At 34.5% G+C, this 27,159-nt stretch overlaps 1 protein-coding gene across 5 annotated transcripts in view; it reads left to right on the forward strand.

Moving 5' to 3' along the window:
* LOC145265618 (lipopolysaccharide-induced tumor necrosis factor-alpha factor homolog) overlaps window positions 1–27,159 on the forward strand; it is a 224,042-nt gene that overhangs the window by 89,377 nt on the left and 107,506 nt on the right. Inside the window, exon 1 of one of the 5 annotated variants that reach the window (XM_080121651.1) lies at window positions 5,939–6,907. The exons of 3 other annotated variants lie outside the window; for them this stretch is intronic. The gene's annotated coding sequence lies outside the window, so the exon portion shown is untranslated. Of the gene's footprint in view, window positions 1–5,938; window positions 6,908–7,409; window positions 7,746–27,159 lie in introns of those variants that run through there. One more of the 5 variants, XM_080121652.1, reaches the window with a different exon arrangement.

Here is a 27,159-nt window from a genome sequence, read left to right on the forward strand (position 1 = left end):
TTAAGAAGGATTTAATTGCGTTATGTATTCTTCCAGTGATATCATATGATCTGAAAACCATCGTACCAAACACTGTCAAAAGTCTTAGATATATCTAGGGCTACTGCTCTATCCTCCCCTGCTTTGTCCAGTGAACAGTATATACGCTCAGAGATTGCAGTTAGGATATCTGCTGTGGAACAGGATTGCCTAAATCCGTATTGTTTGTCGGTCAGAAGTTTTGCAGCTGTAAGGTGATGGACTAGAGTTTAAGTTCGAGTTGCACTCCAAAATTTAGAGTTAGTGGTAATCATAGTTTTTATACAATTTTTCAAGAATGAAGTCCTCCATCGTTAAGCGACAAGCAACCAGTTATTTGTTGTAAAGACAGCTAAAAGAAATGAAATAAAAAGAATGTAAACAATTTAAGCACGTATAAAAGATACTTGAATTTTACTGCATTTGGTATAAGATATTTGTTGATTTTTGTTATTGTTTACAATTTCTCGACTGTTAACTATTCTTAACAGTTTAACAAAGAATCAACATTCATGATTTTACTTATTTTTACTAACTTTTTCAACGTTTATTATTACATCTAATTGTCATTGCAAACCAACTTTTTTTAAGATGCAGCATATGTTTACACCTCAGTGAAGTTAATGATGGCAAAGTAAGACACGAGGTCAGTTTTCACCTACTCTTCCCAATCTCCTCTTCAAAATGGTTGTAAAATCTATCAATTATTTTACATATACATATGGTGCGTGCGTTTTGCAGATTTTGTTTTTAATTTTTATTTTGTAAATATTAATTTTTCCTGATATTTGAGAAGAATTTGTTCGGCAATATTAAATATTTAGGTATGCCGTTATTGTGACGTTTAATGTGTAATATACCGTGTAACCCGAATATAAGAGCGTTGTTGGGAGAAGTTTCTTATATCCGGATTTGGTCTCTTTTGTTTAAGTAAGTATGGGAACACGTCAGATAATGCTTTTTATGTACAGAACACTAAGTTAGTTAACAGTTGTACACATAAAAAACACAGACTAAAATACATTTTCGATTAGTTTTCTCAAATAATTCAGTCAAAAATTACTTTTTCTTAAAAAAGTCATTTTTGATTGTACAGAAATCTTTTTGTTAACACCGTGAACACTTTCATAGAGTGCGTAAATCATTTTCAATGTGCCACCAGGATTACTGCTTTTTGCTTAAAAGTAAGCTGTCAGAGTTTCGAGCACATTTAATGCAGCCAGAGAAATTGGCACTGGTTTCTCACTTTCCGAAACTTCAGAACTTACGCTTTCAGCATTATCATCTTCGTCAAAATCTTGATCATCTGATTTTATACCACGTGTGATGTCCATGTCAGTCAGTTCTCCATAACATTGTGTAATGTCGTCAAAGCCGATAAATTCGTCAAAATCTGTTTGCTCCATGCCCGATGGTAGTGAAACTTGATCATTTTCGTTGAGTATTTCTTCCACTTCAGCCTCTGATTCAATGACAAAGCCGGCCATTTTGAAATAATTTTGAAGTGTTGACGGATCGACCATCAAAAGTGCTCGTTTCATGGTGTGCATGGCCTTCAAAACAGAAATCTGCTTAGCCACTTCAGACAGTAGTATTGATTGCTGTGATTTGCATTTGAACAAGTTCCCGACGATAATACACTTTAAATAAATGAATGATGTCTTCATCCAAGGGTTGAATGAGGCTGGTGGTATTTGGTGGCATGTGCAACATGCTTGATGGATTCCCTGCAACCTCTCTCCCACAGAAGAGACGTTGCGAGCCTGTCTCTGTTTTATCGTTATTTCCATGACGAGTGTTCGTCTGAGTTCCATTCTCTGGTCCCCCCTCGCCAATTTTTCACGAAAAACACCCGACTAGCTGAAACCACTGTCAATAATTTTCCCCACTCTTTATCCGTGCCTAAATCAAAACGTAGATTCCATGAACAAAGCTTCTTTCTTAGAACTGCATGCCTATGGAACACTCTGCCGCTTGCCTGTTTCTCCCCCACCCCCACCCCGACTTCAACTTGGATGTCTTCAAGTCCAACACAAACAAATTCCTGATGAACTTCTCCCTTAAGTAATGACACTTTATCAAATCTCCAATACTAACTATTACTACGATACTATCCCATTGATTACTGTACACGCAATAACCCTTATCCCCGAGTGGCTTCTGGGCCTCGATAAGTGGCGACCTCCATGTAAAAAAAAAAAAAAATAAAATTTGTACCCGGCAGTAAGTTATGACAAGTTGCATTGTCCAAAAACAGAATAATCTTTCGATTTTGAACAATCGTTTTTCGATCAAGTGTTTTCATAACGGCAGTAAACAGCTGACTAGTCATCCAGGCTTTATGTTTAGTGAAGTAAGAAAATGGCAAAGTTTTGATAGTTTTAAAGCAGCGTGGTTTTACCGACTTACCAACAACTACAGCTTGCTTTTCACTGCCGTCCATGTTTGTGAAGTGAAACATTGTGAGTCTGTCTTTGGGAGTCTGTCTCATTTGACTGTTCATCGTCGGCAAATTGCAAAGATCCAAACAGTATGACTTTGTACCTATTTACTATGGCTCCCCACGGGACAGAGTTAGACACCAGGATCGTTTTTTAATGTGGAGAAAAGGTACAAAAATAAAAATTGTCTCAGTCGTGAAGGACTGATCCTCCACCGAAAGAGAACAAGAAATGGAAGTGCAGCATCTGAAGAACAGATGGTATTTATTTGCTCCCCCACCGAGCAAATTAGGCACAAGGCCAATTTTTAATGTGAGGAGTGAAGGGGAGGGGGAAGGGAAAAAGGGGAACCGGCTCCCGAGAGGTGGGAAATGGGAGCTGGTTAATGGTCAGGCTTGTGGGGTTGCCCCCACATCTGGTCTTCGCTAGTCATAGCTAGTCATAGCTTGCAGCATCTGAAGAACAGATGGTATTTATTTGCTCCCCCACTGAGCAAATTAGGCACAAGGCCGTTTTTAATGTGAGGTAAAAACCAGCTCCCCTAAAAGTAGGCAAAAAGGGGGCACTCTGGTTACCAAAAATAATAATTGTCCCTGTATAGAGGGTTTCCCCTCCATTGACTGATACAAATTATCTTAAGTGCAGCATCTGAAGAACAGATACTACACTTTGATCTTGTTTATCAAAAGCCCAGTATGACTTTGTAGAAAAGTTCATTTCATCACAGTTCCAAACATCTTTTGGATCATATTCATTAAAAAGTTGCGGCAAAACGTTTGTTGGCAGAACCGTGATTTGCTGATGTTGATTCGCCATGAAATTTTTTGAACAAAGCATTATCGGCCTGTTTCCAATGCATGAGCCAGCCCCATTGCTCGGTTCAAAATCAACTTCAAGATTTATGGCCAGTTGTGATGCTTTCTGCCTAATGACATGATTGGTGATGGGAGGTTCATGGACACACGCTTGCATAAACCATTGAGTAAGCGCTTTGTTAACGTCCTTGTGCACAGATTGGTGCTTTCGTTTGCGATTAGTGTTTCCGTTCATTTGCATGCAATCTTTGAGATCGTCTTCTTTCTTGAGAATTTTTGCTGCTGTTGAATAACCGATTCCATACTTTTTGGCCGCAGCGGTCAGTTTGAGTTTCTTCACTTTGACGTCTTCGATGATCTTCAACTGTTCAGAAAAGCTGAGAGTTTTTCGTTGAGACGCCGACACTGACATCACTAATCGCAATGATTGTTTTTTTTTTTTTATTTTTTTTACACAGTAGTCACCACTTATCAAGGCCCGGAAGCCACTCAGGGATAAGGGTTATTGCAAGTACATTACGTTAGTGTGGAGATTTGACAAAGTGTTTACTTAAGGGGGCGGTTCATTAAGAATTTGTTAACGTTGGACTTGAAGACATCCAAGTTGTAGTCAGGTGGGAAGCAGGCAGACGGAACAGAGTTCCACAGGTGTGCAGTTCTAAGAAAGAAGCTTTGTTCATGGAATCCACATTTTGATTTAGGCACAGATAAAGAGTGGGGGAAATTTTTCACAGTGGATTCAGCTAGACAGGTGTTTTTCATGAAAGATTGGTGAGGGGGGGACCAGAGATTGGAGTTCAGACGAGCACCTGCCATGGAAATAACGATAAAACAAGGATAGGCTTTCAACGTCTCTTCTGTGGGAGAGAGGTTGCAGGGTAGAGAAAAGGGCATCCCCCACTAAGCCACAAAGTCTATTTTGTACTCTGTCAAGGCAGGATAGGCTATTTTTAGCAGCTCCTGCCCAGATATGGCAGCAGTATTCCATCTTTGTATTGTAAGCAAACGGTTTTCAGGGGCAGAATTAACAAACTTTTGAGTCAGCAGGACAGTGGCTTAAGGGAAAGGTCTGTCCAGATAAATGCAACAACAAGTCAGCAAGGGGCTAGTCTTAGACAAACAAAGCAAAATCATAAGGTAGAGGGGGTGTCTCCTACAGACACAGACTGGACACACCTTGTCTCTAGACTGGTCAAGATTAAGTCATTGAACTTCACTTTTTCTCTAACTCACCTCTGTTTAACTAATTTATGACATCACACTGTCACTCAAACTAAACTCCCTTATATTGGGGAGGACAGGACCAGAGAAAATATCCATATTGGGTTTCTTTTATAACCAGGTCAAATTTATATACGTTAACACAGGCTCTAAAAATACATATCCCCGACAAACCCACAAACCCAACAAACCCCACTTAACAATAAAATTACACCCCTTCATTGTCCCTAAATGCCAGAGAGCTTTCTACTCTAATAGTTTCTTCCCTTGAACACCTCGACTTTGGAATTCCCTTCCTGCTATCTGCTTCCCTGGCTGGACTGGTATGAAGAAATTTAATGTAACATAAACTAACATCTTGTTAATCTTTCCTAGGCATGGTTTCAAATCGTAGTCCCTCACGTCCAAGTGGCAATATGTCTTGTTTGAGGTGAACGTGAGATTATATATATATATATATATATATATATATATATATATATATTGTTTTTTAAAATAAAATAATCCACTGACACAGGTTTTGTCATCGACAACTCATAGCGAGATTTGAAATTGGGACCTCATATATATATATATATATATATATATATATATATATATATATATATATATATAGTTTATTTATACAAACATTGATGGCTACATATGTGCATACATGTTTCTGCAATCACCCGTTATTGGGGAGATTAGGTCTTCAGGCCAAGAATTACCTTCGAAAACCCTTCTTGGCCTGAAGATGTAATCTCCCCAATAACGGGTGATTACAGAAACATGTATGCACATATGTAGCCATCAATGTTTGTATAAATAAACTAAATATACCTGCTTTGTTTACTCATTGAGTACTTTTTGGTAGACATGTTGTTTCATTGGATGTACTTCTAGGAAACTAAACTTTACTGTCATATATATATATATATATATATATATATATATATATATATATATATGTTTTATTTTTTTATTATCGTTTTATCTGTTTGGTTACATATGTTTCGGATGTTGGACCGTGTTTACGATCTAACAGCCTCGCCAGACCTTACAGAAAACATATACAAAATAAACAATACAGGTTTTCTGTAAGGTCTGATGAGGCTGTTAGATCGTAAACACGGTCCAACATCTGAAACATATGTAACCAAACAGATAAAACGGTAATAAAAAATAAAACACATATTTGCTCTGCATTCTGCAATAGTATTGAGCACTCTCTTCAGGTTTTTACTAATTACCAGTTTTACCATAAATATATATATATATATATATATATATATATATGAGAGGGAGGGAGGGAGAGAGAGAATGAATAGATATATAGATGGATAAAGAGAGAGAGAGAGAGAGAGAGAGAGAGTTGGGAAAGATAACGGGAAGACAGAAAGAGAACAAGAGAGAAAAAGAGAGATAATATAGACAGATAAATAGATAGATATATAAAGAGGTATAAGAGAGGATAGATAGATGAAGAAAAGTAGCTAAATGGAGTGTGAAATAGAGAGAGAGAGAGAGAGAGAGAAAGAAAGAAAGAAAGAAAGAAAGCGTAAGTAGACGACATGACATCGTGCGTAAGTTACCTTTTTAAATAATAATAATAAACGAGCGATTCGTGAACGACAGCAAGAACTAATGGGGATTTTGACTAATTTTGTTGGTGTTCTTGTCTGTACTTTGATGGATAGTGAAAACACCTGATCGACATTTTATTTTTAACTGTTGCTGTTGCCCTTTCGTTAAAAAAAAAACAAAAAAAAAAAACACAAAACAAAAAAACATTCAAATAGAAAACAACAACAAAACTATTATTTATTTATTTATTTATTTAACAAAAAGTCCAGGGGAATTTTGAAGTCAACATCCAATGTCATCCAAGAAGCGTTTACTTTTTCTCTACTTTTCCCTAAAAATAAATAAATAAATAAATAAATAAAGACACGCACACACACATACAAAAACTAGAAACAAAAACGTATTTTCTTCTGTTGTTTGAAGGCTATCAGTAAAAAACAAAAAAAAAAAAAAACAAAAAAAAAAAACGCAACGAATTAATACTTTTATTTCTACTGCTTCTACAGAATGTTAAAGTTGAATGTTATTATTGTTTGTCTACTTTAAATGTCTTTTTTGACGTTAAAAAAAAAAAAAAGCGGATTACCATTAAATATACTGATTACATCAAGTTGTACGCACACGTCGCACACCACCTCGACCAGGGGGATAAAAAACAAACTTAATAACAATATTCTTCATTTCACAAGCGGATTTTTAAAATTCATCTTTTATATTTGAACTAATCTCACAGAAAACAGAAACACGATTTAAAGAAGAAAAAAAAAGCGGATCTTAATACCAAAGCGCTTTTTTTTTTTTTTTTTCGAAGCGCACATCAAACCTAACAGCTACCCCCCTAAAACGGTGAGTAGAACTGCTTTTTCTTTGCTAACATTCAATTCAAATCAGTTTATTTTTCGATTTTTGTTCCGAAAAACATCCTCGATATATAGAAATGTGAGGTACTCCTGCAGTATGCACAACACAACACGGATCGCGCTATTTCTTTTCAACATAGAATTTTCAAGTTTTACGGTATCTTCTCTCTATTAAATTGTTAGGTGAAAGTACAGATTAGTTAGAAAATGTCCTCACCCCCCTAAAAATGTGTTTAAATAATAACGTTATTGTTTCAGCACGGTCCGTAAGTACCAATTGCTATCACCATATCATCCTGCTACTAAAGTTTTTATTTATTTTTTTAAATTATTATTCAAAGCGAAAAAATACTACAGGTGTCGATTTTATATAAAAAGCGGATGGACGAGGATTACATCTGTTTTAGACGTTACAAGACCAGGATAAAAAAAACAATCTACAAATAATAATAATAATACCATTTTTACTTCAATTTGTAGTTGTATTTAATGTAACACGAGAGGAACAGTAAACACCGCCCCTTTTTTGTCCTCTGTCAGTGGAGGAGAAATCCTTCATGACTGAGACAATTTTTGGTGCTAATGCAGAGAGTGATCCTGATCCGCGCTATTTTTTTTTTACATCGTATTTCCACGTTTAATTAAAGTTTTATGTTTTTTTTTTTAATTATTCAATTGTAAGGTTAAAGTACAGAATATGTACAAAACACCCTTCCCTCCCCATGTTAAGAATGGTTTTTTAAATAATAACGTTATTTCAGCAGGGATCAATCTAGTGCGTGAGTACCCACAAACATCTGACTCCCTAACAATTCTATAAAATAGTAAGTAAAACTATTTCTAATGCTTATGCACTTATGTTACCGTGCTATTTTTAAAAATCGTATTTTCAAGTTAAATTCGAGTTTTACGATATCTTTCATGTTATTAAATTGTTAGGTGAAAGTACAGAATAGTTACAAAACACCCTCCCCTCCCTTCCTCGTGTTAAGAATGTCTTTAGGGAGTTGTAGTTGTATTAGTGTTTTTCGGGCACTCTTTAATAAAATAAATTATTTAACACAAGCTACTGAATAAACGAACAAACAACTTCATAAAACTTAACAAGGAAAAGGTTTATTGATGCGATTTGTTTCTGCTAGTGCTGTCTTTCTAAATAATAACGTTATTATTTTAGCACGGTAACATAAGTGCATAAGTAAAGCCATTTTTGTTGTTGTTGTTGTCATGAAATTTAAATTAGTTTTTGTCCCTTTTTATTTCGAAGGATTCTCGGTATTCGATCGCCATCGCCACACCATCGTTACTACTATGTTGTCTTTTCTTTTTTTTTTCTTTTAAATTAAAATCTGGAAAACGACAGGTGCTCACTGCTCGGCTCGATGTCGTGAATGAAAGTTTTCGGCTTCTATTTCTAACCTAATCAATACATAAGGGTGAAGAAACAGTCCAGTGTACACAATTGTGTCTCTTTATCATAAAAATAATGTTTATTTTTCATATTTTTATTATTTTTTATTTGCGAACCTAACCAGTTGTTGACGACTGAAAAGACAGTCGACGCTGGATCGCAAGCGTTAACAAAATAGCTGTCAAATTAAAAAACAAAATCTATTTGGTTTTGTTTCTTTACTGCATATGAAACCGACTAGTTTGGCCCTCTCTTTACTTAAAAATTCACCAAAAATCAGGAAATTAACCAATTTTAATTGAATTTTCAGTATTTATCAAATAATGATCACGGGATATAATGGAGCCTTTATTTTTTATTTGAATTTTAATAGAAATGTATTTTGTTTAAACAAAAAACACCTTCACTAAAGTCATTATTTTCAGTAGTAAAAAAAAAAAAAAAGAATTTATTTTTGCTTTTTTATGAAAATAGAACATCATAAATTGTAACAATTATTAAAAAAATATTCATTTTTTCAGGAACATTACTAAAAATGCCCAAAAGTCCGTATTAAGACCATTGAAATATCGGTTCTTCGCTATCGCAGCAAAATTTAAAAAATTGAAATATTGAATTTCAAGTGAAACCAATGGTATATACTGAATTGTCGTGTAGCAATAATGAAAATATCCCCAAATTACGAAAAACGAGTATAGAAAATTTTTTATTAATGAAAAGTTTTCGAAAAAAAAATTCAATATATATAAATGTTTAATTCTCTCCCGCTACAAAAACTTAGACACCAGGACCAGAAAATGGGATTGGGAAGTCATTGCCACAGAGGAAGGGCACTCTAACTTGCAAAAAGGACCTGAGCAGCCCCGTCGGCATTCCTCGGCGAGTGCGCCTCAAGTGATTAGCAATAAACTAACCCTTTCTCAAAAAAAAAAGTAAAGAAAAAGAAGCCAAACCTTGGAGGGTGGACCTCCTAGAACTGCACAGAGCTAAATTCCTACCGCAATATAAACAGGGGCCAAGTCATTACAGAACTGGTCTAATCTCTGCTGATTTTGGGGAGCCAGGATAAAAGCCGGGTTTGTATTACTGTACACATAGATTCGAAAAAGTTGTCAAAAAACAAATATATAACAAATAAATGTTATCAAAGGCAAGATAAGTTACTTTTCTACCAAACTGGGTATATTTTTCGTGTTTTTATTCAATGTAACATGTTTATTCAGCTCGAAAACCATACAGTGTTTACCGATGTATTCGAAAATTCAAGATGGCGTCTTATTCTCTCTTTAACACGGTAAGTTTGGGAAAAGATGTAATAAATAAAAAACCGGATAAAATACTGTTAAAGACTCGCTCAATATATGTTACCGTGACATAGGTTGACATATATTCGGCGGGTTTTTAATAGTATTTTGTATAGTTTTTTATTTATAACACCTTTTTCCATACTTACGGTGTTAAAGAGGGTGTGAGACGCCATCTTGAATTTTCCAATACATCGGTAAACACTGTATGTTTTTCGAGCTGAATAAACATGTTACATTGAATAAAAACACAAAAAATATATCCAGTTTGGCAGAAAAGTAACTTATCTTGCCTTTGATAACATTTGTTTGTTATATATTTGTTTTTTGACAACTTTTTTCGAATCTATGTGTACAGTAATACAAACCCAAAATGCCTAAGTGTGTAAATAAATTAATAGCATAAAGGGAAGGGAAGTAACTCGGATAATCTTGTTACAATTAATGGTGGATGTCACACAAAGTACATGTTTTATGTGATAATGCAGTAATATTTAACGAATTGTGACATGGCGATTAAGGTAGATATTGTTGAATCTGATAAAACAATGAGTAGTTATCATTTTTTTTTCTTTTCTTTTTTTAATGAAAACTCATGTTTTCGGATGTTGGATGGCGCTACAATACCGAAAAAGAACTGGAATATCTTATTTTGCGCGATTTTCATCCGCATGACAAGCTAATAATACCAATTTGTTATATATATATATATATATATATATATATATATATATATATATATATATAATGGTATAAAGAGTCCCCTCTATCCCCGAACTAAATTTGTGTATACCTTTATTAAAAAAATGAACCAATCTATATTCACCAATATATAGTCTTTGTAACTTCATTTTCCAATCTCGTCTCCTATAAAAGCTCCAATGAAATTTGTTGAGCTTCATCTTATCCCAGTAAGTCTCTTCTCATAGAATTGAATTTATTCTATTCTCCTAACCCTCTAAGCTATATATATATGGAGAGAGAAATAAAAAGAAACAAACCGTATTATGTGTTCATCAACGTTTCGTCTTTATTTCGAGACTTCCGAAATAAAGACGAAACGTTGATGAACACATAATACGGTTTGTTTCTTTTTATTTCTCTATTTTGTCGGAATACTATTTCCATTATTTTCATCATATATATATATATATATATATATATATATATATATATATATTAGTGTTGGGACGATAATCAGAATCGGAAAAATCGAAAGATTTGGGGTTATTGGAATTGGAAAAATTGATGTCTATTTTCTTATGCCAAAACGATTTTTTTAATTATCTTTTTTTTTTTTTTATTTGATTTTGTTTAAAGTAATATCTTTCATTGCTCGTAATAATGATGAAATAATACTATTTATTGATTTTAAAATACCAGTGAAGCTAAAATCGATAGATCACCCTCCACAGGTGTATTTTGATTTTTAGGAAAATATGTACATATTAAACAAGTTTTTTTTTTATGAAAATTGGGGAAAATAACAATCTTTATAGTTAAATAATTACAGATTTATAAAGAATCGGAATCGGGAATTTAGCAGGGAATCAGTAATTGTATCAGAATCAGGAAAAATATTAGAATCGTCCCATAACTAATATTTATATATATATATATATATATATATATATATATATATATGCACCAATCAGGCAGGCAGTAGATAAAAAAATGTTTACTAGACAAAAGCGAATGTAATCCTAACCAAATAAAAAGCTCAATACAACGGCGGCAGGAAGTAGAGCTTGACACAAAAGGCATGAATGAAAACTGTAAAATAAAATTTACAGGTAAAATTTATTTATCGGCAGAATACCTCAAACAAATATAATTAATAAATCCTTATTTCAAAGAATTCAAAATTCTTCCCTTCAAAGGAAAGAAATATGTTAGTAAATTTATAAAGATAGCAAAGCTAAAAATTTGCTGCTTTTAGCATTGCATGAAACTGCATTGTATGACGGTGGGCATATAATGCAAAAAATATTTGTAAGATGTTTATAAAAATGAAAAACAAACCGAAAATAGTAATTCCAGAATGAAATGCAGTTTTTTTTGGTAAAATCAATAAATGATGAAAAGACTTTATTTTTTTCCTCTGAAGAGAAGAATTTTGCATTCTTTGAAACTTCGTGGAATAAGGATTTATCAATTATCTTTGAGGTATTCTGCCGAAAAATAAATTTTACATATAAATTTTAATTAATGGTTTTCATTTATGCTTCTTATATATATATATATATATATATATATATATTATTGCATTTATCTATATAATCTATTATCTATATATATATAAAAAAAAAAAAAATCTACTTAAAATTTTATTTCTATTTTCAGTATTTACTTCAACAGTGTCCAATACACGAATAGAGCTAAGTAGTAAGTTTTCAAAATATATTTATGGCAATTAAGCTACACAGAATTTTCCTTGTTTCATCCTGGCTAGGATTCATCAGGCAATATATAATATTTCAAACTTAACTATGAACAATTAGTTTTTAGATCAACAGGCACTGTTCTATGCTTATGCAATCATCAGTGTAAAGTGATAATTACTGCTGGTCGTATATATATATATATATATATGTATATCTGCGTGTGTTTTTATTACCATTTTTAATCTGCTTGGTTACACGTTTCGACTACCGAATCATGTTAAGGATCCGATAATTTCATCAAACTTCACAGAAATCTGTGGAGTCTGACAAAATTATCAGATTGTTAACACAATTCGGTAATCGAAACATGTGTAACCAAGCAGGTTAAAAACGGTAATAAAAACATATTTTACTCTACAGCAGTATTGAACACTTTCTTCAGGTTTTGTTACCATTTACTCATTATATATTATATATATATAAAATAAAAATTACAATTAAATTTACCAAAATGATCCAAGATGGTAAAATTAAAGTAAATTATAAATATTAAAGAATTAATATTTATAAAATTATCTCAGCTAGATAAAAAAGCTCGATAAAACCAAATAGGAAATAGAGCTTATAATATGAGCAAACAGCTAATAAAATATGTTAAAAAACACTTTGAAATGAATTAAAAACATATTTAATCTGAAAAGGAAACACTAGATAAATGGATAGTCCTTAATCCGCGGAGTTTCGAAGAAATAATTTCCTTCTCATCAGAGGGTAGGAATTAGCAAAATGCGGGATTGGATTTTGCATGCAGAAGTATTTGATGAAACAACAAGTAAGTCAAAGATCTTACTTGAAAACAAAAAAAGTGAAGCAGAGGGAATATGGTATGTACTAGCAAAAGTACCCGTCGTTGACTGGGTTCAAAAACAGCGTACAGAAAATGGACTCTGATTTATGAAAGTATGATAGGTTATGAAAAGGAAGGGTTGTAATGAGATAGCTTCGAATTTGGGGGTATCAAAACCAAAGCAAAATATGATGAAAGTAAAAATAAAATAGATAAACCCCATAATTTATTATACCATACCTGTTCACACTGAAACACTTATCACAATATTTTGTTGATCTATATTAAAAAACCTTGTTAAACTTTGTGACATATTTCCATTCTATGGAGGTCAGGCGCAAACGAACATCCCGTAATTTTATTATACCATATTTCTTCAAACTGAAACATAATTATCAAAGTATACTTACGCAGATAGATATGAAAAGTCTTTATTAAAGTGTGTGCCTATTTCCATTCTATAGAGGCCAAGCGCGAACACAGACCCCACAATTTTATTATACCATCCCTATTTAAGTTAAAACATACTTATCAAAGTATTCTTATGTACATCTATATCGAAAACACTTGTAAACGTTTTTTTTTAATTTTTAAATTTTTTATTTCCATACTTTGTGGACCAGGTGCGAACGCAGACCCCACAAGTTTAATGAACCACCGTTCTGCCAGATCAAACATACCCATTCCTGTGTCTTGATACATTTTCTATCATTATATGTAATCAGTTTTTTAAAATAGTCAACCATATAGGAGCCTATTCGTGACCACACACACACACAGACATTCAGCTTTATATTATATATATATATATATATATATATATATATATATATATATATATATGAAACAATTAATGACAATTCAACAAAATAAAATTTATTTAATCATCAAATCAATAAGGAAAAACATGTGAATAAAAAGAAAAACTCGTTAGACCATGGTATTTCAAAGCTTAATGCTTCTCATCAGAAGGGAAAAGCAAGGTTATCTCTCTCTTTTATCGCCCTGGATTTCTTCTTGCCAGTACTGACTATTTAAAGAGACCCACCTCGTCAGACCAAAGAAGGTGGGTCTCTTCAAATTGGGACTCCACCAAAAACCTTCACATATGTAACCAATAATGTTTGTATAATAAACAGACTATATATCTGCTCTGTCCTCCATTGAGCACTCTTTAATAATCACGCAGGTTTCATTGGATTTACATCTACGAAACCAATCTATACAATAATTATACATACATATATATAATATATTTGTAGTCATCGACATACAGTCCTGTTTCATTGTATCACAACTCATCAGTGCCGCTAGACTAGCACCTCTCCCAAGCCAAGGATTGAACCTAGAACTGTCGTCTTGACAGTTGGCACTCCCACTCGATCATGGAAGCGATGCCTGCAAATAACCTGTCCGAATGTCTATTTAAACAAACATCCGTCCACCACTTTTACAGTGCTCAAACCGCCTGTTTGTAAACAAACAACCAGCGAGCTTCAATATCAATAAATATTTATTATTTTATTATTACTAAAGCAGTGGAAGATTTTTCTAAAACCAAAATCAAATAAAAAAGTTAATTAAAGGAATCGGTGTTGGTATTGGAAAATAGGCGCAAATTTTTCCAATTCCGATTCTGATTTTGATATTGAGCTTCTTAAATAAGGATTGATATATATTATAAGAAAATATATATGTATATATATATATATATATATATATATATTAGTATTGGGATGATTAATCTGAATCGGAAAAATTGGAGTTTTTTGGGGTATCGGAATCAGAAAAATTTGTGCCTATTTTCCGATGCCAACACCGATTCCTTTAATTATCTTTTTTATTTGATTTTGGTTTTAGAAACCCTTTCCACTGCTTTAGTAATAATAAAATAATAAATATTCATTGATTTAAACTTCCAGTAAGACTAAAATCTCTATATCACCTCATCACAAGTGTGTTTTTACGTTTGAGAAAATATATTTAAGGTGTGTTTTTACGGTAATCTGGACAAAATAACACTTTTATAGTTAAATATTTAGAGATTTATGAAGAATCGGAATCAGTAATTTAGTTTGGAATTGGTAAAAATATTGGAACCGTCCCATCACTAACACATATATATAATGAGTAAATAAAGGGTTTCGTTCAAAATTCCGTCCAAATTCTCGAGTTCAACAAAATTTATGACCACTTTATTTTGCTAAAACATTTTCTTTTAATTAGATTAACCATTTGTTGAAAATTCATGGATTATGGAGAAACCTTTAAAATTTTTGTATTCCTTGTCGGATAATAAATTTATTGTAAATTTATCGATTTACTGAATTTAACCCCAAATTTTCATTTGTTAAACGTATATAAAATACACCCATGAGCTGTCTGCACTCAATCTGTGGCATTACCTTTCAAGACAAGGTATCCAACGCTGGCCTTTTCATAAAGTGCAATATTTCTGGAATTGAGTCATTCTTTATTTCAGTGCCAACTGTGGTGGACTGGTCATGTCCTGAGAATGTCTGATGGCAGGATACCAAAAATCTTAATGTACAGTCAGTTGAATGGAGGAAAAAGGAATATGGGTCGAACATTACTGAGGTACAAAGACAAGTTAAAGAGCAATTTGTCTCCGATTGGTATCGCACGCAGCAGTGTTGAGAACGAGGTTATGGATTGCAAATATTCTGGGTTTGACCTTTACTCCTGATCTGAAATGGAACACGTACATCAAGTCTGTTGCCAAGATCGCTGGAAAGATGGTGGGATCCTTCTACCGCTCCAGAAGATATCTCACTACTGATGCAATTCTCTATCTATATAAAAGCTAAGTACGTCCAAGGATGGAATACTGTTGTCATATCTGGGCAGGAACTGCTAAAAACAGCCTATCCTGCCTTGACAGAGTACAAAATAGACTTCGTGGCTTAGTGGGGGATGCCCTTTTCTCTACCCTGCAACCTCTCTCCCACAGAAGAAACGTTGCGAGCCTATCCTTGTTTTATCGTTATTTCCATGGCAGGTGCTCGTCTGAACTCCAATCTCTGCTCCCCCCCTCGCCAATCTTTCACGAAAAACACCTGTCTAGCTGAATCCACTGTGAAAAATTTCCCCCACTCTATATCTGTGCCTAAATCAAAACGTGGATTCCATGAACAAAGCTTCTTTCTTAGAACTGCACGCCTATGGAACTCTGTTCCGTCTGCCTGCTTCCCACCTGACTACAACTTGGATGTCTTCGAGTCCAACGTTAACAAATTCTTAATGAACCGCCCCCTTAAGTAAACACTTAATCAAATCTCCACACTAACGTAATGTACTTGCAATAACCCTTATCCCTGAGTGGCTTCCGGGCCTTGATAAGTGGTGATCACTGTGTAGAAAAAAAAATCACTTTGTTTTGAGGGTCTTCGTTTTTATTCTGACAGTTTAAATCGTCTGCGTAAAAAAATGGAAAGAGTTAAATGGTCAGCAGCCATACCATCGACCGCATCACTGAGTCCATACTCTTGTACTATGTGTGGCTCCTTTGTGAGTTCGTTACATGACTTAAATTTCATCTGAGGCGTGAATGAATTTAAACAATAAGTTGGAACCTCGTACATCGAAATCGACGGGGAGAGTCTAATATATATATATATATATATAATTTAAAGGAGATTAGAATAATAGTCTAAAGAGCTAAGTGTATTTTAATGTAATAGTGAAATTACTAGTTTAATTAAAATACAGGAAATGCTCGTTGTAATTTAGATATATAATAAGCTCGATAGTTAAATGTCCTAGAGCTAATTCAATATTAAGTAATGTGATTTATAATTTAAAAGTTTTAAAATTTTTTAAATTTAACAATCAAAATTTAATTAAATTAAAAATCAGTTTCATAAGAAGGAACAACAACAAAGTCAATTATCTGTACGATCGTTTCGGAAATCCGTGCTTTTTATTTGTGGTATACATGAAGTCAATACTCATTTCTATCTCTAACCTATACAAATTTTCTTATTAATTTTCTTATAAATTTTATATCCAAACCTTTTACTTCAATTTTTCAGATTCATCTGCCTTACTTTTAATGCTAGGTTTATTTTTGGTGTCTTTTCAATTCAATAGAAATCCTCCTAAATTTGCTGATGAGGAGACCGTGCTTACCAAAAAAACTATGTATAATTATTCTACGTGACTTCATGTATACCACAAATAAAAAGCACGGATTTCCGAAACGATCGTACAGATAATTGACTTTGTTGTTGTTCCTTCTTATGAAACTGATTTTTAATTTAATTAAATTTTGATTGTTAAATTTAAAAAATTTTAAAACTTTTAAATTATAAATCACATTACTTAATATATATATATATATATATATATATATATATATATATATATATATAAGAGAAAGAAAATTAAAACTGTAACAGATTTGTAAATTGTTTTTTGAAGTATTCAGTCGAACAAAAGTTCAACTTCGTTTTAATTTTCTTTCTCTTATAATAAGGTCTACTCTCTATTGTGCATTGAGCTTTTTTATTCGGTTGGGATTAAATTATCTATATATAAATACTATTATTTATATTAGTTTGACGCTTACCATTGCTTATATCAGGTAAGCACTACGTCCTTTTGATTTCATTTATATATATAAATATATGTATATATATTTATATATCTATATATATATATATATATATATATTAGTGATGGGACGATTCCAGAATTTTTTGATTCTGACACGATTACTGATTCTGTTCTAAATACCCGATTCCGATACAAGTACTGATTCTGATTTTTTAAAAGCTTTCTCAATATTCAATTAGAGATTTGTTGCTTGAAAAAAAGATGTTTAATTACTGTAAAACCGTGTCATGTCCGTATTTATTTTTGTAAAATGTAAACTGGGGTGATGATGGGTAGGGGGGTGGCGTATATTACACGAGTAAATCTCTCTAAATATTTTTCTCAAATGTTTTCTTTTTAATTGATTGAAAGTTGTGAGACACACAGATTTTTTTTTTTAAACAAAAATGATTTGCAAGGATTGTTAAATATGATTGCTCTTAATGTCGTTGTGACAAGCATGCGCACAAGAACTGTGTGCCAGTGTATGAGTCAGGCCTACCTGTGGCAAAAAGCGAACCTGGGATCTTTCGATTGCAAATCAAAAGTCTACCAATGAGCTACATCAATTCTACCTACAGCAGAGATTGAATTTCAGCAAACGCCCATAAAAAAATAAGCTGAAAAATCATGCAGGATCAGTTGAAAAAAATCGTTCTGTGTTGCTGTGTTCATGATCACGTCATGGCATGTCAATTCCACGGTTCTGTTCAGGATCATGTTGTGTTGTTCAGGATTGTGGCATGTCGAGTCGGCAGTATCGTTCGCGTCTGAGGTATTCGGGATTGCATGGGTGAACTCGTACAGAACCGTGCTGCCACGTGTAATATATATATATATATATATATATATTTTTTTTTTTACATAGGCATCACCACATTATCAAGGCCAAGAGGCCACTCAAGGATAAGGGTTAAAGAGTGTACAGTAGAAACTGAACAATATAGTAATCATTAGTAATGAAAATTTGGTAAATTTGATAACTTATATGGAACGGCTCATCAAGAACTTATTTACGTTAGACTTGAAGACAACCATATTGTAGTCAGCCGGAAAGCAGGAAAACGGAAGACAATTCCACAGGCTTGCAGTTCTAAGAAAGAAGCTTTGTTCATGGAATCTACGTTTAGGTTTAGGCACAGATAAAGAGTGGGGGGAATTATAATATATATATGCTTCTGTGGTACCAGTTTTCAAGAATTCTGGCGAAAGAACTGACCCATTAAATTATCGCCTGATTAGTCTCCTCCCACTTTTCGCCAAAATATTTGAGTCCATAATTAACCAAGCTCTAGTCAATCACCTTACCTATGCTGAACTTCTGAACGACCAACAATATGGATTTAGACAAGCCCATTCCACAGCAGATATCCTAACTGTAATCTCTGAACATATATACCATTCACTGGACAAAGCAGGGGAGGGCAGAGCGGTAGCTCTAGATATATTTAAGGCTTTTGATAGGGTATGGCATAAAGGTCTTCTTAGGAAAATCAGATCATACGGTATCACTGGAAGAATACTTAACATAATTAAATCTTTCTTAGATAAGAGAAAAATCCAGTTTATCTTCGACAGTCATACATCTAAACAATATGATATAAATCTATCCTTGGATCTTCATTATTTCTAATATTCATAGATGACCTCCCTGACAAAATTGTTTCTGAGATGGGTATATTTGCCAATGACACCAGTCTCTATAACAGGCATGTGGGGAAAACAAATGAACACATATCTAAAGAAATGGCAAAAACACTAGAGGATGACCTCCAATCTGTAGTGGAATGGGGACAAAAATGGATGGTCACATTCAATGCTGCCAAGACTAAACTTATTTCCTTCAATAATTACAAGAAACCTTCTCTACCACCAATAGCAATAGCCAAAGACTCTTTATCTGAAAGTACATCTTTTAAACTCCCCGGCCTAATGTTCACAGCAAACATGAGTTGGAACAATTACATTGAGAGCATTGCTAGGACTGCTGCAAAGAAGGTAGGCTCTTTGTACCATGCTAGAAAGCTACTAATGCCTGAAAGTATAGTGTACCTCTATAAGGCCACCATTCGCCCATATATGAAGTATTGCTATCATATTTGGGCTGGTTCAACTGCTACTAGTCTCTCGCTCCTAGATAAGGTTCAAAAGAGTCGCCAACCTGATAGGTCCTGCACTGTCATCTGGGCTTCAGCCTCTGTCCCATCGACGAAATGCTGCATCCCTACTACCTGTTCTATAAGTATTTTAATGGTGAATGCTCTGACGAACTGCAAGCATTTTTACCCCTTCGACGTAAATACACCCGACAAACCCAACAAGCAGCTAAATCCCACCATACAAAGTAGAGATCTCTAGATGTAAGAGAGCTTTCTACTCAAGTAGTTTCTTCCTCAGAACCGCTATACTTTGGAATTCCCTTCTGGGTCCCTGCTTCCCCAACTGTACTGACATGCAGAAGTTTGTGTAATGTGAACTGACATCTTGCTGCCTAACTCCCTACACAGTACCCCTGTAACTTACGTCCCTGATAGTAGCCTCCTACACCAAAGTTGTAATGTGCCTTTTTTAGAGTGAAAAAAAAAAAAAATATATATATATATTTTTTTTTTTTATGTATATATAAACTAAAAACGGATAAAAAATGTACATTATTTATTGAATTATCAAAATGGGGAATGCAATAGAAGTTATTTATTTAATTATTGTTCTCAAAAAGAAATCTTTGATGATGGCCTGTAGGACTGCATGCACCGACCCTCCAAATTGTAGACCACGGCCCTCCAAATTGTAGAGCCATGGTAATCTTGGGAAGACAAGTAAAGACGGTAGTTTCCCATTGCTTTCTGTCTTGATTCAGGGGTGTATCTCCCCCACCCCCCTCTGAGTTAAATGCGTCCCCCAGATATCAACCTGGAAATTTCTACAACTTGGTGTGGTACATACAGCACCTAGCCTTTCGAAATGGTCACCCATTTGGTGCTGGCTTGGCTTATCATTGCTTAACTTCGGTCATATGGCGAGAACCGGTGTGTCAACGTGAATATGTTGTGGAACTGCTTCTGAGTAACTAATAATACGCACACACGCATATGTGTATGCGTGTGTGCGTGTTGAATAATTTCTCTTTACGATATCACTGGTTTATGGGTTCAATTTGGATTAAGGATTATCTTAATGTGCTGTTAATCCGCGTTAATCTTTACGAAACATTCAAGAAAAGACTTAAACGTAAGCCTTTTTACTCGAGTACAATACTTAAATTCCACAACTGATGCAAGTTATTTTTAAGACGTTAATCTTGTGATACGAATTGAAAGAAAAAAAGAAGGAAATATATCAACTAGAAATCATCGAATAGTGATTTTTTTTTTTTTTTTTAAAATTAAAATTTGTATTTTTTTACGGCATATCAAAAAGAGCCTACTGTTGATTTGATATTACGGGCCTTTCTGCTTGTGTGGTAATAAAACTTCTCAAATGTACTTGTGATGTTAGGCCGTATAAGGCGTTAACTTTTGAGTGCTGTATGAAGTATTATTCATCGGACTACTATTCTCATCTTGAGTGTTATTTTTCACAACGTTTCGGCCGATATAACCTCCGACCTTCTTCAGGTGTATCTTGTCGAACTCGGGAATGTTTCTGTCAAACTCGGGTATTTGGACTGGATTTCAAGCGGAACACTTTATTTACTTCACGGGGATAGTGTGCTCTTGTTTCGTCTGCCATGACTGGATAGAGGTCCTAAGTAATTCGCAATTGTATTTTTCGGTCGCTCACACTGAGGATTGAACCTTCAACCTTCAAGAGAATATTACTTTTACGATTGATTTTTCCTAGTACTCTAACCACTGCACCGTGGGTCCTTGCAAACGAAGACATTTTTTTTTTTTTTTGTTTTCAAATAGGATTCTGTATTTCGACAAAGAGCATTTTAATCCTGGTGATTATTGGGACTAGGACAACAGCATATTCTTTTCATTGTTTTGACTCTCGAGTGTGTATCCGTTGATATCTTATATGCTTTTATATAGAGTGATGTGGTTCTCGGTTGATTAACTGTGTCGGATATATACTCGAGAGTCAAAACAATGAAAAGAATATGCTGTTGTCATAGTCCTAGTGACTATAAACCCACGTCCGTCGCGGACGTTTCTCACTTTCAACGACACTCACAGCGAAACTGTTTAATACAATTCTTTTCTCTTTGCAAGTCTTTCTTTTTAATATATATATATATATATATATATATATATATAATACTAAGTAAAGTGATTTTCAATTTAAAAATTTAAAAAAAAATTTTAAATTTAAAGATCAAATTTTAATTAAATTAAAAATCAGTTTCATAAGAAGGAACAACAACAAAGTCAATTATCTGTACGATCGTTTCGGAAATCCGTGCTTTTTATTTGTGGTATACATGAAGTTATGTAGAACAATTATATATAGTTTTTTTGTTAAGCACGGTCTCCTCATCAGCAAATTTAGGAGGATTTTTATTGAATAAAATATTGGTTTATTTATGGTGTCTTTTAAATTCAATAAAAATCCTCCTAAATTTGCTGATGAGGAGACCGTGCTTAACAAAAAAACTATATATAATTGTTCTACATAACTTCATGTATACCACAAATAAAAAGCACGGATTTCCGAAACGATCGTACAGATAATTGACTTTGTTGTTGTTCCTTCTTATGAAACTGATTTTTAATTTAATTAAAATTTGATCTTTAAATTTAAAAATTTTTTTTAAATTTTTAAATTGAAAATCACTTTACTTAATATTGAATTAGCTCTAGGATATTTAACTATCGAGCTTATTATATATCTAAATTACAACGAGCATTTCCTGTATTTTAATTAAACTAGTAATTTCACTGTTACATTAAAATACACTTAGCTCTTTAGACTATTATTCTAATCTCCTTTAAATTTATATATATATATATATATATATATATATTAGCAGGGAGATTCGACGTTGCCAGGGAATGCATGAGGACCAACAAATGTTTCACCCGCCAATATTTTATTGTCATATGAATCGAAATCGGTAAAATCGCCCATTTTTAATCCTCCCAGCAGTTACTTTGTCAACAAAATATTGTAGTCTACATTACACTGTAGAGAACATACTATTGATTTTGTTGCAATATTTTGGATGTATAATGGGGTATGATCCCACACAGTCGGGCGATTCTATTTATAAACGATGCTGCTAGGAACTGATGAATCGAATTAATTCACGTTCTGCTACCAACCAATCAGAAACCAGAATTGCTCCATAAATATTAAACCTTTTCTGTAGCAATTTCGCATGTTTTTTCCGTCTCGACACGGGTAAGAATATTTTGCTCTGTGGAACTGTCTACTGCAAACCAGTCACCTCTCAGGACTTGTGTGTAACAACGAACCATTGGAAACTGTTCTGTCTACTGCAAACCAGTCCCATCTCAAGACTTGTTTAGAGCAACGAACCATCAGAAACTTTTCTGAAACTAAACATGGCTTACACTTCTAGAATTTTATAAAATTATTTTTTTATATATAATGGCTTGAATTAAAGTTTAAAATGCAAATGTCAAGTATCATGCTTCACTTCTGCTCTAAACAGAAACCTTCATTTCGAACAAACCCCTGGCATATCAAAGAGCCTACTGTTGATATGATATTCCGGGCCTTTCTGCTTGTGTGGTAATAAAACTTCTCAAATGCACTTGTAATAGGCTATATAAAGTGTTAACTTTAGTCAAAATCGCCTGTTTCTTCTTTCATCAGATTTTTTCGATTATCGATACTTATCAAAGACAAAAACTATCTAAGAATACTGCCAAGCACATAAAGTACCTTTGTGTGAAATTAGCGCATGTGAAAATATTAGCAGCAGCCGAAGGAGAGATGGCTAGCAAAGGTATCAGCAGCAGCAGCTCTTTGAGCACGTATGCAAATTAGCAAATGTGAGTGGGCTTGTGTAACAAGAAAGAGAGAAAAATACAGCACACAATTAAGAGTAGAAGCAATATGCACCGGTTGAGATGGACGTGTGGCCCCTTTTTATATTTATCATATTATTATGACATTTTCACCCCAAACAAGGCAAATTGCCACTTTGGTGTAGGGGGCTACTATCAGGGGCAACATCTACTGGGGTACTATGTAGGGATTTGGGCAGCAAGATGTCGGTTCACATTACACTTGAACTTCTGCATATCAGTACAGTTGGGGAAGCAGGGACCCAGAAGGGAAATCCAGAGTCTAGCGGTTCTGGGGAAGAAACTACTGGAGTAGAAAGATATTTTACATCTAGGGATTTCTACTGTGTGGGGGGTGGGATTTTGCTGCCTGTCGGGTTTGTCGAGAGTGTCTACGTCGTGGGGGCACAAGGTGTCTGCAGTTGGCCAGAGCATTCACCATTAAAATACTTGTAGAACAGGCAAAGGGATGCAACATTACATCGATGGGACAGAGGCTGAAGCTTAGATGCCAGTTCAGAGCCTATCAGATTGGCGACTCTCTTTTGAACCTTGTCTAGGAGCAAGAGACTAGTAGCAGATGCACCAGCCCAAATATGACAGCAATACTCCATACATGGGCGAATGGTGGCCTTATAGAGGTACAGGATACTTTCGGGTGTTAGTAATTTTCTAGCACGGTAGAGAGAGCCTACCTTCTTCGCAGTGGCCCTAGCAATGCTTTCAATGTAATTGCTCCAACTCTTGTTTCCTGTGAACGTTAGGCCAAGGAGTTTGAAAGATGTACTCTCAGGTAAAGAGTCACTGGCCATTGTTATTAGTGACAGAGAAGGTTTCTTGTAATTATTGAAGGAAACCAGTTTAGTCTTGGCAGCACTGAATGTTACCATCCATTTTTGTCCCCATTCCACTACAGATTGGAGGTCATCCTCTAGTGTTTTTGCCATTTCTTTAGATATGTGTTCATTTGTTTTCCTTCCATGCTTGTTATAGAGTGTGGTGTCGTCAGCAAATATACCCATCTCAAAGGCAATTTTGTCGGGGAGGTCATTTATGAATATTAGGAATAATAGAGGTCCAAGGATAAACCCTTGAGGCACTCCCGCATTTATATCATATTGTTTAGATGTACGACCATTGAGGACAACCTGGATTTTTCTCTTATATAAAAAGAATTTAATTATGTTATGTATTCAAACAGTGATACCATATGATCTAATTTTCCTGAGGAGACCCTCATGCCATATCCTATCAAAAGCCTTAGATATATCTAGAGCTACCACTCTGCCCTCCCCCGCTTTGTCCAGTGAATGGTATATACGTTCAGAGATTACAGTTAGGATGTCTGCTGTGGAACGGGCTTGCCTAGATCCATATTGTTGGTCAGTCAGAAGTTTAGCATCTGTAAGGTGATGGACTAGAGCATGGTTAATTATGGTCTCAAATATTTTGGCGAAAAGTGGGAGGAGGCTAATGGGGCGATAATTTGATGGGTCAGTTCTTTCACCAGAATTCTTGAATACTGGTACCACAGAAGCAGTTTTCCAACAGCCCAGAAAGCATGGTTCATTAAGGCATTTGTTGTACAGTTTGAAAAGAACTGGGGCTACTTCGGCCGAGCACTGTTTTAATAACACAGCTGGGATGAGATCGGGTCCACATGCTTTTGAAGTGTCAGTTTTTTATGATAGCATGCACCTGAGCAGGGGTGATTTTCAGATCGTCTAGCGTGGCGTCTGTTTGCAAAGGAAAGTCAGGTAGGGGGTGGTTGGAAGGGTCCAGTGTGGAGTTTGAGGCAAACCGACTGGCAAGCATGTTAGCTTCTCGGTTGCTGAGCAAACAACCTTGTGATTGTTGGTTAGTGGGGGAATTGTTGATTGCCCATTATTTACTACACTGTTGTAGATTTTCCAGAAGTCTTGAGTTCCTAATTTTTGTGCTTCAATGCGTTTTTTAGTTGTTTCAGTAAATTCTCTCTTAGCTGTCGCTATTTCTTGGTGGCGGCAAGACTTTTAAGCTGGTGTCAAGAAGTGAAGGTCTTTGATAGCACTTCGGATGTGAAATTCAATATCTTTTTCATTAACTTCCCTTACTCTATGATATTTAAATGCTTAAAAACTTTTAATTGTGATTTTCTATGTCTTACTGGTTTTAGCAAATAAGATGTAAACCATTATAACTATTTGCTAATATTTTCTCCTGTGAAGAGAAGGGAGACATCAAAATCCTATAGGATAAGGAGATATAACATTTCAAATGTATTCTTTGTCTTAAATATAATAATAAAAATTTTTTGATTTGAAATTTAACCATTTTACATCATAAATTTTAAATTTATTGAATTACTAAACGTGTGTGTGTGTGTGTGTTTGTATTACCCACAGACACATGTTGTCATCTCCACGATTCCTCAGTGTGGCTAGACCTAATGAGATTCAAAAATAGGACACCAATGACTGACTTCCCACACTCTACCACTTGGCCATGAGCACTGCTATTAGCTAGAGAGGTGTGTCGTATTATAAACTTTGCCATTTATCTATTTATATCTATCATCTATATTCTATTTTTTTCTTTTTTTTTTTTTTTTTAAGTATTCAATTTTTTCAGAAAACTGTTTACCTTAATGCTAGGTGGGAATCATTGTTCCTCTCACTAAAGTGATGCTCCCGGTGGAGGCGTATATATACCTATAAAATACGTTTCTCTATAGGCACATGTTTCGTCATCTTTACAACTCATCAGTATGGATAGACCGAGTGAGATTCTGAGAGAATGAGAGATTGGCATGAATACAGTGAATAAAGTACTTTACTTTTCTAAAGCTGTATCGATTTTCGTCGATCGTTACTGACAAATTTGGTACAACCCTAAACATAACTAGATACTTTCAAAAGTCACCAGAGAACACATCAGAGATGCCTCATGGATTGATATCTTGTCTCTCCTTGCTGAACGGGGTGCCAATCATATAATTGAATGGTGTAAAGCAGACATTAAAGCACATGTCCCCATATGGAAATACTATAGCAAGCCCCTATGGTATTTCTGGACGAATACATAGAGAACATTGCAAAGGCTGCTGCAAAGAAGGTGGGTTCCCTCTATCGAGCTAGAAGACTACTCACACCTGAGAGTATCCTGTACCTCTACAAGACCACCATTTCCCCATGCATGGAGTATTGTTGCCACATCTGGGCTGGTGCATCTACCACTAGCCTCCCCCTCTTAGATAGGGTCCAAAAAAAGAGTTGTTAATCTAATCAGTCCCACTTTATCGACTAAGCTCCAGCCACTGTCACATCACCGCAATGTTGCATCACTGTGCCTGTTTTACAAATATTTTAATGGAATGTGTTCTGATGAACTCGTTTTACTTGTACCCCCTCGACATACATATCCCTGACAAACCCACTTAGCAATAAGTTCTCACCCCGCCACTATTGATGTCCCCAAATGCCAGAAAGCTTTCTATTCTAATAATTTCTTCCCTCGAACAGCTAGACTTTGGAATTCCCTTCCTGCTGCCTGCTTCTCTGGCTGTACTGATATGCAGAAGTTTAAATGTAACATAACCAAATATCTTGTTAATCTTTCCCAGACATGACCCCAAATAGTAGTCCCTTATGTCCAAGTAACGATATGCTTTGTAAGGGGTGACCATGAGTAAAAAAAAAATAAAAAAAATAAAAAAAAAATG

This window comes from Euprymna scolopes, chromosome 40 (assembly GCF_053919585.1).
Source record: "Euprymna scolopes isolate OS-2025 chromosome 40, ASM5391958v1, whole genome shotgun sequence".
Lineage (NCBI taxonomy): Eukaryota > Metazoa > Mollusca > Cephalopoda > Sepiida > Sepiolidae > Euprymna > Euprymna scolopes.